The 12,818-nt window shown below is 39.2% G+C and overlaps 1 protein-coding gene across 3 annotated transcripts in view; it reads right to left on the bottom strand.

Annotated features, from left to right (window-relative positions):
* Window positions 1-12,818, bottom strand: part of CYTIP (cytohesin 1 interacting protein) — a 74,202-nt gene that overhangs the window by 42,111 nt on the left and 19,273 nt on the right. The window contains exons 3-4 of one of the 3 annotated variants that reach the window (XM_089329127.1): window positions 5,785-5,945; window positions 5,505-5,660 (exon numbers count right to left, since the gene is read on the bottom strand). The exons of 1 other annotated variant lie outside the window; for it this stretch is intronic. The gene's annotated coding sequence lies outside the window, so the exon portion shown is untranslated. The remainder of the gene's footprint in view (window positions 1-5,504; window positions 5,661-5,784; window positions 5,946-12,818) is intronic. One more of the 3 variants, XM_089329126.1, reaches the window with a different exon arrangement.

Genomic DNA, 12,818 nt, shown 5'->3' with positions numbered 1-12,818 from the left:
ACACCAGATGACTATCTAGCACCACCTTGCCTCTGATATTGACTCAAAACATAGTGGAGAGTTTTTGATAAAAAATATTGAAGTCTTCAAGCTGGAAGCTTGGTGCAGCAAGTTAAGCTGCAGCTTGCAACACCAGCATCCTATATTGAGTGCCAGTTGGAAGCTAGTGCTAGGAAGCTGCTCCGTTCCTGATTTAGCTTCCTGATAATGTGCCTGGGAAGGCAGAGAGTAAGTCTCAAGTTTTGACCCCTGCCACCCATGTGGCAGACCTGGATTGCTCCCAGCTTCTGTCTGGCCCAAACCAGGCTGTTGTGGTCATTTGGGGAGTGAACCAGCAGATGGAATCTGTGTGCGTGTGTGTGTGTGTGTGTGTATGTTTGTCTCTCTCTTTATCTCTCTCCTTTTGTGTCTCTGCGTTTCAAAAAATAAATATTTTTTAAAAAGTATTGACATCTTATAATCAAGTATATGGCAGAAACGTGTGCTGAATTCAGAAAGTGACACTTTCTCTTTCGCCAAGCACTATGAACATCTTATTTTACTAATAAGCTGGGTGGGAGGTAAAAAGATTGTGAAATGAATGATTTAACCTTATACAGTTGGACAGCTGGCCTAGTTCCCAAAATAAAAGCCTGGGAAGATTGCCATGAAGTTTGACACTGAGTTTCCAGAGAAAACCAGCTAGGACTGCTCTTTCCTTACCAGTGGAAAAGTACAGAAGCCACTGCCTCCCTGGGCAAACACCTGACTGACTGGTTGTGCTGTATTAGTCAGAAAATAGCCCATTCTTTCTGCAAGGAAGGATATTGTCTTCTGTATCAGTGTTCTGATTTCTATTATCAAGCAAAGCCATAAACTGTCACATGCATTTATATCTATACCTCTGATTGTGAAAAGTGGATTGTTGAAATAAGATCAGTGGAGGAAAAGAGGACTGAGTAGAAGCAGTAGCCACAATCTAGGCATGAAAAGAACGAGTTTTCTTCCCTAACTCTACCACCTGCCAGTCATGGACTCTTGGCAAGTTCAGTGCCAGTTTGGGGTATGTTTCCTCATATATCCAATGAAAGAAATGCTACATCATTCAGAGGATTAATAACACAGGATATGGAAACATCTTTGACATGCAAAATCTTATAAGAATTTAAAAGTTACAAAGTTCCCTGGAGGATACTGGAGTTTGATATACAACCTGTACTTCATTAATACTACATTACTACGGATCTTATGGTCCAGTTCCACTAAACACATAGTGGTGGTGATGATGATCTAAATTCAGCAGATGCCGTCAAATCATCTACAGAATAATTTTCAATTATTATGATGCTTCTCCTGAGCTACACCCAGCACTCATTCACAGCTGCTTATCCCTGTGTGTGTGTTTTTACATGTGTCTTCTTATGAGAGGAATAAGACCTTTGGACTCATGCTCTTGTGCAAGTTACTTAGGTGATTTGCACTTCAGTGTAGTCAGCTGCAAAGTGTGGCCAATAATACTACATATCGCCAAGTAAACCATGACGGTGCTCAGCACACAGTAATTGCTTAACAAATATTTCCTATAACCATTGTTATGATTAGTCATAGCCTGCACTCCAAGTGCTCTGGGCTGCTGTTTTCCCTGAAGACACATGGTTCTTCCTAGAATCTTACCTTTTGTCACAGCATTTTGTTTAACTGATTCACCAACTTTACTAATATCTGTAGAAATCCTATGCACTCATCCAAGCCCAGCTTACATATTGTGTCTTTCATGAAGCCTTGCCTGGTGTTCCCCAGTAGAGAAGAGAAGAGCATCTCTGTCTTCCTCAGATATTCCCGAGTGCTCCCTGGGGAATCTCCTTCATAATCAATCACATTTTATCCTGTTAAAATTATGTCTGTCTGTCATGTCTTCTAGTGAGCTCCACTTCCCCAACCCTACTCCAAGACAGAGAGAGCCCTTTCCTGTTTCATTTTGTCTCCCTCTGGGACTTAGAAGAGTGGTTTCTTATAAGAACTATTCAGTAAGAATGTGATGAATACATTCATAATGTGCCAAATGCCCTGGCAGTGGAATTATTTCCCAGAGATTCTTTACTTTGGGCAATGTAGGTGTTTGTTGAATAATATTGGCTATGTTTTTCATTTTTAAGTATAATTTATGCATGCTGGGTTGTTTGACATAATTGCAATGAGCATGAAATAATTTTGTTATGAAAGCAAAATTCTAAATACAGTAAAAACATATATCTTACTTTATCTTTTTAATGACAAGGTGCCATCAATTGAAATATATGCTATTGATTTAATAACTGCTTTTCAAGAAAATTTTCCACATTGAGGATAAGCAGAGATGGTTAAAGAAGCATCTTAATTTCAGAAAGTAAAGGCTTTACATGTGCATCAGAGTTGAAGTGTTGTTTAGGATCTTGTCTCCTAGTTCAGCGCCCTTAAATCCTTAATATGTGCATTCATTAAATGATAGGAAAAACAGCACTCACCAGGCCTCCCCAATAGGGCCGAATATAGCCTCTCCTGATGTTTATCTCAGACCTGGCTTTCTTGATTGGACCTTGCTCCCACTTCCGCCTCTGGAATGTCTGGCCTTTGTCTCATTCTTGCCACAATTACTGGCATCTCCCAGTTCACACTGAGGTTCAATCTTTAACAAAACACGATGGGCAGCAAGTGGTCTCCCCAAATCTAATCTCCCCAATCTTACTATTTCCATATAATTGTGCCGTCCCACCACAACCATTAGATGACATTTAAATTTCCTAATTTTATTCTCAAATCATCTACAATCCAGTCCTTACCTAACCTCCCAATTTTAACTTTTAACCTAAAGAAACTGGCTCACTCCTGCAAGACACAGTAACTTTCATTCTTTTTTGAAAATGTATTTATTTATTTGGAAGTCTGGGTTGCACCTAAAGGAAGAAGCAGAGAGAGAGAGAGAGAGAGAGAGAGAGGAGAGAGAGAGAGAAAGATATCTTCCATCCACTGGTTCACTCCCCAAATGGCTGCAATGTCTGGAGCTGGGCCAGACCGAAGCCAGAATCAGGAGCTTCCTGTGAGTCTCCCACATGGGTGCAGGGTCCCAAGTGGACCCTGCTGATTTCCTAGGCTCATTACCAGGAAGCTGAATCAGAAGTAGAGCAGCTGGGACTTGAACTGGTGCCCCTATGGGATGCTGGTGTCACAGGCAGTAGCCTTACCTACTATGCCACAATGTCTGCCCCATAACCTTATTTCTGACGATCCACCTGATGTCAACATACTCATGCATCTTTATTTAAGCTATTTTTCTTCCTTAAATCCTCTCCCCATTCTTCCCACCACTTTTCATTGAAACTCCATCCACTGGGAAGAGCTGAGCTCAAATAGTGCCTGTTCTGTGGAATACTATCTGATGATAACAGCCAAAATGTCTTATCATTGCTCCTGAACTCCTATCAGAGTTAGTATTTGCCCACACAATCAGCCCATGACACATCACCATTTATTATAGGCATTTATTTGCATGGCCACTCATTTTATATTTATTTGTGACCTGATAGGCATAAATAATATCCTGGTTTTGTGAAATTGGATGAATATGGCCGGTGCCGCGGCTCACTAGGCTAATCCTCCGCCTAGCGGCGCCGGCACACCGGGTTCTAGTCCCGGTCGGGGCACCGGATTCTGTCTTGGTTGCCCCTCTTCCAGGCCAGCTCTCTGCTGTGGCCAGGGAGTGCAGTGGAGGATGGCCCAAGTGCTTGGGCCCTGCACCCCATGGGAGACCAGAAGCACCTGGCTCCTGCCATCGGATCAGCACGGTGCGCCGGCCGCGGCGGCCATTGGAGGGTGAACCAAGGGCAAAGGAAGACCTTTCTCTCTGTCTCTCTCTCTCACTGTCCACTCTGCCTGTCAAAAAAAAAAAAAAAAAAAAAAAAAAAAGAAATTGGGTGAATATATGTCAAATGAATAGATAAAACATTTGAAGCAGATAATCCATTTCATTAAATGCCACATGATATTTTCTGAGATGACATGGAGTGGGAGCAGACAAAAATTAACTGAAATTAAGACTTTTCTTTCAAAGTATGTCACATGTTCATTCATTTGGAAACTCAAAACTTGGTGGGGGAATGCTCAGTATTTAGGGATGCACTAGGAGATAAAACAGACAGTGTCCTTATCAATTTGTTTCGTTTAGACCAACTAGAACAAGTACAAGGTGGAAATGACAAAATTTAAATAGCTTTGGTTTAAAAAAAGTGGAAAAACTAAAATATACATAATAAGCAAAATCCCTGAGCTTTAGTTTAGCAGTATCAGGAAGTGATACCTTCACCCATTTTATGAAAAGAGAGAAGGAAGTATTTTATGTCTTTGCTGCTAGTGGCCCAGGTTTTGCTGTTAAGCTGTGTAACAAGGATAATTTCAGTCTCATTCTTCTTCACAACACTGGAGAGGAATAAAAATGAAGGATTTGTAGGATACGTCTGGAGAGAGACAGTAATGACTGGCCCGGGCTGATTAAAATTCTTCCTAGGACCTCAAAGAAGTGCACTGATCATGGCTGAGCAAGGAAAGGAAGATGTAACAGCTGCTTGCCAGAGCATGTGTGGAGTAAGGAACAAAGACAGCAAAATATATCCCTGGCTTCTGGCCACAAGCTGAGAAACTGAATGAAGGGAAAGCCAGATTGTATCGATCTGTCACTCCTATCTAGGATATGTTATTCGACTCCATAATCAGTGTGTAGGACAACACTTCCCCTCACTGGTAAGCAGATTGTTAATATTCCCTGGTCTCTCTCCTGCTGCAGTTTATCCTCCTAAATAATAACAATCTCAAGGGCGAAGTTTGTTTGTGTCTCATATTTTGTCTCACTCATAACACTTGGCAAAACCTCCTGTATGTGTTAAACACAAATGCATACCACAATGGGAATGTTTCCTTCCCCCTGCACTCTGGAGACCAGGGTTTTAGTCCTAATACCTGGGACTGCAATCTATACCTGGGATTGCAAGGTGGGTTCCCTGACAACCTATTGACTCTCATCTTTCCCTGGCTGACTACCAGTTGACTTTTAGGGATTTTTAATGCTTTAGGAAAATTGTTTAAATGCTTTTGAAATCCTTTCTAAAATGTGGACAAAATATGATCAATTAACTGATTTAGTTTCAAACTACTGATAATTGATTACTTTATTGTACTTATAACTTTGAATTTTTCAAAGGGTACAAATTCCCCTAAGTAGCAAATAGTTCACATGTGCATATACCATTACAGACTGTTCACTCTCTAATGCATTCCCGGTTTGCTTAGAGAACCTAGGTTATGCCTTGGGAACATAGGCCATGCTCCCAGGCAGCTGGAAAATGAAACCCAACTAAACCAGTGGACTCCCCAGGGGGAAAAATGTACTTGTGTGGAATGTTGAGAGTGTTTAGGGACACTCTTGGAGGTGGAACAGTTTTGGTCATTTTTAAGGTGAAACACATTGGGTTAGTCTAAACTTCCATTTTACCTACTTGTGAAATGTGATTTCCCTGAAGGCAAAAGTCATATTATGGACCCTCTGGACTCCCAGGAAATTTGAAGATCTTCTAGTGCTTTCTCTGTTGCCTCCTCATTCTTCAAGGGAGCAGCAGCTGATTATTAGCTTATCTCCATCAGTTCCTGAAGGGCTTGGGTAAAGAGAGGAAGATAATTCTGTGTTTTTCTACCTAGGGTAGTCTGTAACTTTTATTTAGCTATGTAATTGCCATTCTTTTTCTTCTCTTTTTAAAATATTGTTAAAGAAACTCTAACCAGATTTGTGAAGAAATGCTCAAATTGACTTGAAGCCAGGTTTGAGAAAAAGTAGAGCAGGTTGAGAGTAAACCAGTGGACTCCTCAGAAGAAATTGTACTTGAATTGATTTCTTCAGTTTCCATTCTTCTTTTCTCTTTTGGAGAGTTGTTGTTTGAATACTGCTAAGAATAAGCAAGACACAATGGGCTTCACAAAGGGAAGGGAGAAAAGATAAGCATTGAACTCAAATGCCAACATTATAGATTGAATAAAATTACCCAAATTGTATGAATGTTTCATCTTAAGATTTAAAATGCTGTATATATTTTTAACAAAGTTAACTCCACAGATTCTGCATATTTCTTTTTGTTTTCTGCCCATGGTACATGAGAGAGAAACCATTATAAAATTTGAGCTGCAGGAGTTTGAATGGGGACTGGTGAAACACTACCCACTACAATGCTCTCATTTAATGGATATGGACAATTGGATCCGGAGGCGAAGCAGCTTGTTTGTAGACACAATGGATCATGGAGAGTAGTCCCGGGATAAGTTACTAGCCTTCTGCTTCCTAGGCTATAGTATTATCAAACCACACTAACATTTGCTAGAAGATTACCAGTAGAACTTTGCCCTTATCTCATCTCTCAGCCTTCCACACTTTCAATAATTTTTATTCCCTTACAACTAATTGCAAAGGATTCAACATAGCATAACATAACAGATACATTTTCAATAAAACATAACATAATCCATTCATTTATTCATAATGGTATCAAAAGTTCCAGCCTTCTGGTTTCACTATTTTTCTATTCCTCCTGTTAAAAATAATACCTTGCTGCTATTTTCTGACTTAAGACCAAATTCTCATGCATATTTCTGTTTTTGCTCTTTTCCTACTCCTTTTCGTGTGCTACAGATCAGATTGCTAAGATTTCTGAAGGCTGACACAAGAATCGTTTAGTACTCAGTCCTGCTGCCTACTGCCTGTCATCCATCCATCAATTCAGAAATGAATATGTAGGAATGCATTTCACAGTCTTGGCAGGACTAATTTTTTAAAGACTCTGATTGATTTTACAACATTTACTAAATTGCTAGAAATCTACCCTGACCAAAAAAAAAAAAAAAAAAGAAAATCCAAAAAAAGAGGGTTGGGGTTCATTTTTCAGGTACGTGGCAAAGGTCCAAGAGAAAATAGCACAAAAGGAAATACTGATTTCCTTTTTCCTGTTCTTTGAACTTAAATAAATCTAAAATTTTTTTGTGCTTAGTTATGTGAGGGAGGAAGAGGAAAGGGAACAGAATATAGATTTAATCATGGTAGTTGGACCTTCCTTTAAAAATAAAATAAATATATCAAAGCAGTAAAAACCCATTGTACTAAGGGAGCACGTGTGAATTAACATGTCTCTTTTCATGAGAAGCAGTAATTACATGGATATGGAAGTGATCTCACACTCTAATAAATATTCTTCCTCCCGAGTTTTACTGGGGAAAACTTGGGAAATATAAAGTTAATTTAATATAAAAATGGTAAAATTCAAGAAGAACACATGAATGCTGGCACAGTGTTTTTACTCAGTATCCGTCTAAAAAGAGCTAAGTTGGAGTAGTAATTATAAAAATTTCTTAAATGTGTTGCCCAGGAGAACTATGCCTTCCCCTCTGGAGGAATAAGAAAAGAAAGAAGAAAGGGGGCCACAAAGGGAAAGAGGGAGAATAAAGAATAGAAAAGAAAGGTAGCAGGGGAGAGAGAGTATGTGGTAGGTTCCTTATGTGAAGACTCAGAGGGCAAAGTTGATCCGATTTGACTTAATTCTATAGTTCAGGTCTTTCTATGCAATCGTTCCTTCTCATTGCCTCTCTAGCCCCACTAGAGATATAGAAGTTAATCTAGAATCACAAAATATGATCAGAGTTAAAGGCATTGTTTGTACAGTCCTCAATCCTCTTCTTTTGCTCCATTTTATAGACAAGGAAACTGAGGCAGAAACAGGCATTCACATCCAATACACACAAAAAACTAGCCTAAATAAATTAGAAACACAAGTCTATTCCCAAACAAAATTACTATTGTTGGGGAGGTATCCTCTCTATTAATTTTTAAATAGTATTTGCAATTTACAACTGAATATTTAGAAAGCATTCAAGCTGTACCTATGAAATTTATATTTATTAAATAAAAGCTTTCTAAAAAAAAAAGCAAGCATTCACTGTATGTCCTCAAGTGTTTAGTCCCATGTTTATGAAAACACGTATATGTTGAAAGACTAAAAATTTCCTTTTATTAAAAGCCATCACAGGGGCTGGCACTGGGGTATAGCGGGTAAAGAGCCACCGCCTACAGTGCTGGCATCCCATATGGGCACCTTTTTGAGTCCCGGCTGCTCCACTTCAGATCCAGTTCTCTGCTATGGCCTGGGAAAGCAGTGGAAGATGGCCCAAGTCCTCGGGCCCCTGCACCCACGTGGGAGACCCAGAGAAGCTCCTGGCTCCTGGCTTTGGATTGGCATAGTTCCAGCCATTGTGGTCAATTGGGGAGTGAACCAGCAGATGGAAGACCTTTCTCTCTCTCTCTCTCTCCCCCTCTCTCTCCCCCTCTCTCTCCCTCTCTCTCTTTCCCTCCCTCTCCTTCTCTCTCTGTGTAACTCTGAATTTCAAATAAATAAATCTTTTTAAAAAAAAGCCATCACGGGAGTATCACTTCCAGATGGTCAAATTTTATCTAGAATGTTTGCATCTGGCTGGTGAAAAGCAAGCTTCCTCCTCTTCCAACTAAGTTTATTTCATGTAAGAGAAACTTAAATAATTTTAGGGTAAATAAAGCCCCAATTTTAGCCTGTGGTAGGGTGTGGAGATCAGGAAAACAATTCAGAAAAGTCAAGAAAAAGACAATATTTCTATTCCAAAGTTTGAACTGGTCAGGTTAGCATGAGGACTGGCATACTGGCAGTCTTACAAAGTACACAACATGAGCAACCTGGCTATGATTCTTCATGGGACTACTTTACATGGCACTTTCCTGAAAAAGAAGACCATTCAGCATCCACATGGATTGTCAAAGAAATTTTCATACTACATCTTTCTGAAATTTTACAAAGTTAGGCAATACACCTGGGGAAGAGGTTTAGATGCAATCCAGTCACTACATTTAAGAGCTGAGCAGCATTGTCAGCAGCTGTCTGACCCTAAGAGTCAAGCAATGGACCCGAAATGAGGGAAAAGGAAAATATACCAGTCTCTTCAAAAAGGATGGAGGAACAGCACAAAGGAAATTGCCTTGTCTGTCTCTTGGCACTTGTAGAAGAGTATCTGCCAAAGACACTATCAGCAACCATCAGTTTTTGGGGTCACAGTTCCTGGTAGAGTAACCTAATTTTCTTTAACTCAATCACTCTGGATGACTGTGGTGAGAATGGCTGATGGTACTTAACAGCATTTAGTCTTGGTGTGTTAAGTATAGAAACTTTACAAAATGATTCTTATCTACAGAGGAGTGGAAAACAACCACACAGTGATGAAAGAGTTTGAGAGAGAGGAAGGTGGGAAATGTCTCCCTTCCTGCCACATGTTTCATCTGTGCACCAAGTTCCCACTAGCTTCAAAGGAAGATCTGTGCCCCAAAGCATAGCTGTCTGTGAAGTGGGGACTGAATAACAGGTGCATTATGAATAGTATTACCTAAAAAAATATATTACCCAGAGGTATTGATGGAAAAATGTCAATTTGTTCAAAACTGAAAATGGAATAACTAAAATATTGTTACAAGATTCAAAGAGAATCAGTTCTAAATACTGTAACTTTTAATACAAGAGAAGTAAGATTTGGAACAACACACCACGCGAAAGAACTTTCTTTAAAACTACAAGATTTAGGATTTTAGTACACAGTTTTCTGTGAGCCTAATTCTCAGATTAGTTTACACATCTGCTGGATAGTGTTAGCACAGTGGAAGATAGAAAGCAACATTGTTGGTCTCTCTTTACATAAAAATACTTTGTGATACAGCTTATTTGTAAAACACTGAGTAAAATTTAAACATAAGCTGTATATATATAAAATATTTAAAAAGACTTCACATACCAACATATTGGGTATACAACCATTGACATCATTATACATTTGGGGTTTGTATCTTTAAGAGCTGTTAGAGTTGTTAATCTCTAACATATAAAAGGAATCAAATTCCTTATATTCAAATTTTGGTAAAATTGTCCTACTGTCCTTTGACAGTTTTAAACATCACCTTTGAAGTCACATTTTGGTTTTTTGGCTTAGAATATATGATCAAAGTAGGCCCCAAACCATTCATCTATGTTCTGTACATTTGTCTTACATACTGTATCTACAGAAACCCTTGAGTTGATGTGGATTAAACTTAACTTTTTCCCAGACAAAATCTGAAAATTCAATTCCAAACAACATTTAGCAAAGGTCTACTGTGTGCCTCACTCTAAATGAAGGGAACATCATGCTATAGTTAATATAGCCAAATCTCTGCTCCTCGTGAGCCTCCAGTCTAGTAAGAATGCTCATGCCCACTTCTACATAGTGCAAGACAGAAAATGTCACAAGGTACTTCAAAAGACAGAACAGAGATGAATTTCTTGTTCAGGTGGAAGTATACACTGCCTTTAAAAGAGGAAACGTTTAGAGAATCAGTAAATTTTAATAGAAATGCTGGCTAGAAGTTCACCTGTGAATGAGAAGATGAGAAAAGTAAAGAAGAGGCAAAAACAGAGGTAATCAGTAACAAAGCCAATGTAGTATGAGTGTGGGTGAAAGACTGTTAAGAGAAAACCCTCAAAAACCTTAGTGGACTGATGATGAGTGTTCTTACCTACTACACTAAGTAGTTTGGACTTGATTCAATGATCAAAAGGGAATCACCAATTTTTTGAATGGAGCAATAAGTTAACTAATTTTTAAAAATTAAATTGTCAGTGGTTTTTGAGATAACTGAGGGAGAAGAGAGAGTTAGAGACCAGTTTAACCATAATAATCCCATAATCTTAGAAACAGGCAGTATGAACTTGAACTAGAGCAGTGTCCATAGAGGACAAAGGGAGAGAGTATAAATTGAAAAAACTACAAAGAGATAAGCAATAGGATTTTGTGATTCCTATGCATAAGGAGAAAAGGGAAAAGGACTTACCTGACCTATTCTGGGGGACAGGGAGGATAGTGCTATCATAAGCATTATGGCAGGGACCCTAAGTATTTTTCTCTGACATATAACTCTAATTTCATTACCACCAATGCTGTCATGTTTCAGCACAGTGCTCAGCCTCTGATATTGGAGAAAAAGCACTGCCACATTGAGTAACAATTTTCATCTCTTTATCCTACTCCACAGAGTAGACCATAATATTGGCAAGAGAAGATCAACAACTATGAAGATGCTCTAGCTTTCCAACAACAATAATTCTGAAACCCAATAAGTATACACCTTAAACACAAAGTAGATAATTGAGAGTGTGATCATCCCTTCACATCAATGTCCTATCAGAAACTTGACCTAAACATCAAAAGGTTGTCATGTAATTCATGTTTCAGTTGCTGCCTCTTCCTATATAAGGCATCTCTCAATGGTTAACATGAAGTCATATTCTATCACTGGATCTTCACTGTAAGAGAAGCAATTGGCAACCAGAGTGGATCTAAGGACTTTGTCCAAAATAAATGGTTAGAATAGCTTAAATTTTTAAATCATAGTAGGCTATATTGAAAGGAAAAAGTAGTTAACCAATATTCTGGATTCCCAGATGAGTGGAGAAACCAGGGCAGGCAGCATACAGACAGTTCCGACAAGTAGCCAACAGGACATAGCAAAAGCGATATTGGCTTTGTCCCTCTGATATGTTTTCCAAATACACTTTTTTAAATTTTTTATTTTATTTATTTATTTGACAGGTAGAGTTATAGACAGTGAGAGAGAGAGAGACAGAGAGAAAGGTATTCCTTCCATTGGTTCACTCCCCAAATGGCCACTACGGCCAGCAATGCGCAGATCTAAAGCCAAGAGCCAGGTGCTTCTTCTTGGTCTCCCATGTGGCTGCAGGGGCCCAACTACTTGGGCCACCCTCCACTGCACTCCTGGGCCACAGCAGAGAGCTGGACTGGAAGTGGAGCAACTGGGACTAGAACCTGACGCCCATATGGTTTGCTGGCGCCACAGGCAGAGGATTAACCAAGTGAGCCATGGCACCAGCCCTTCCAAATACACTTTAATATGAGCGTAACAAGCTCTTTTTCAAACATATCTCTGATTTTAAGCACTTATAAACATATCATTACAGAACATGAATGATTACTCTACTCTACTGAAGCCAAACTAGAAAGAAAGCCAGAGACCTTGAAGTTTAAATACTCAAATTAAGACCCCTATCAAGGAAGACCACAAGTGTTTTCATGTACATATGTACATGTAAATGTGTGTATGTAGGTTTGTGAGGGGGATGGGATGGAGGTGGGGTGGGAATATTCCCAGGAGCAGGTTTATCTGATTCTGGGTGAGCAGTTCAAGTGATGTGATGCCAAGAAGGAACAAATGTATCAGTGTTCAGAAAGCAGAAGAGGCTGAAGAAACAATTGTAAAAATATGAAGTACAGTACAAGAGAGAACACAAAGAAATGAAAAAGACAAATAAGACATAGCAGGCATAACTGGTGTAAGTTCACAAATAAATTCTGTTAATATGCCCTTCCATCTGGCCCCAAACCTCTTTTATAAACATATACTTTACTATGCTTGGTCAAGAGATGTGTGCTTCAACATCAGACCTTAGCTAGTGTTAAGATCTATTCTTAATACTACAGAGTCAACCAAGATGTTGTCAATCAAGTGTTCAGATCCTACTTGGATAGGGACTAGAATATGTATGAACATCAAATTTACAAACAAGGCACTTTCTTCTCATCTTTTTTACCCAGAGTTTCACTGTTCTACTAGTTTAGTGATTGTCAAACATACAAACATACAAGCAACTCAGGTGAGCTTCACTATTAAAAGCAGGCTTTACATATTGGCTGTGGTTCCTAGAGAATGC

Source organism: Oryctolagus cuniculus, chromosome 3 (genome assembly GCF_051225735.1).
Source record: "Oryctolagus cuniculus isolate XC-2025 breed Fujian yellow rabbit chromosome 3, ASM5122573v1, whole genome shotgun sequence".
Taxonomy (NCBI): domain Eukaryota; kingdom Metazoa; phylum Chordata; class Mammalia; order Lagomorpha; family Leporidae; genus Oryctolagus; species Oryctolagus cuniculus.
This window is presented reverse-complemented; position numbering and strand designations above follow the sequence as displayed.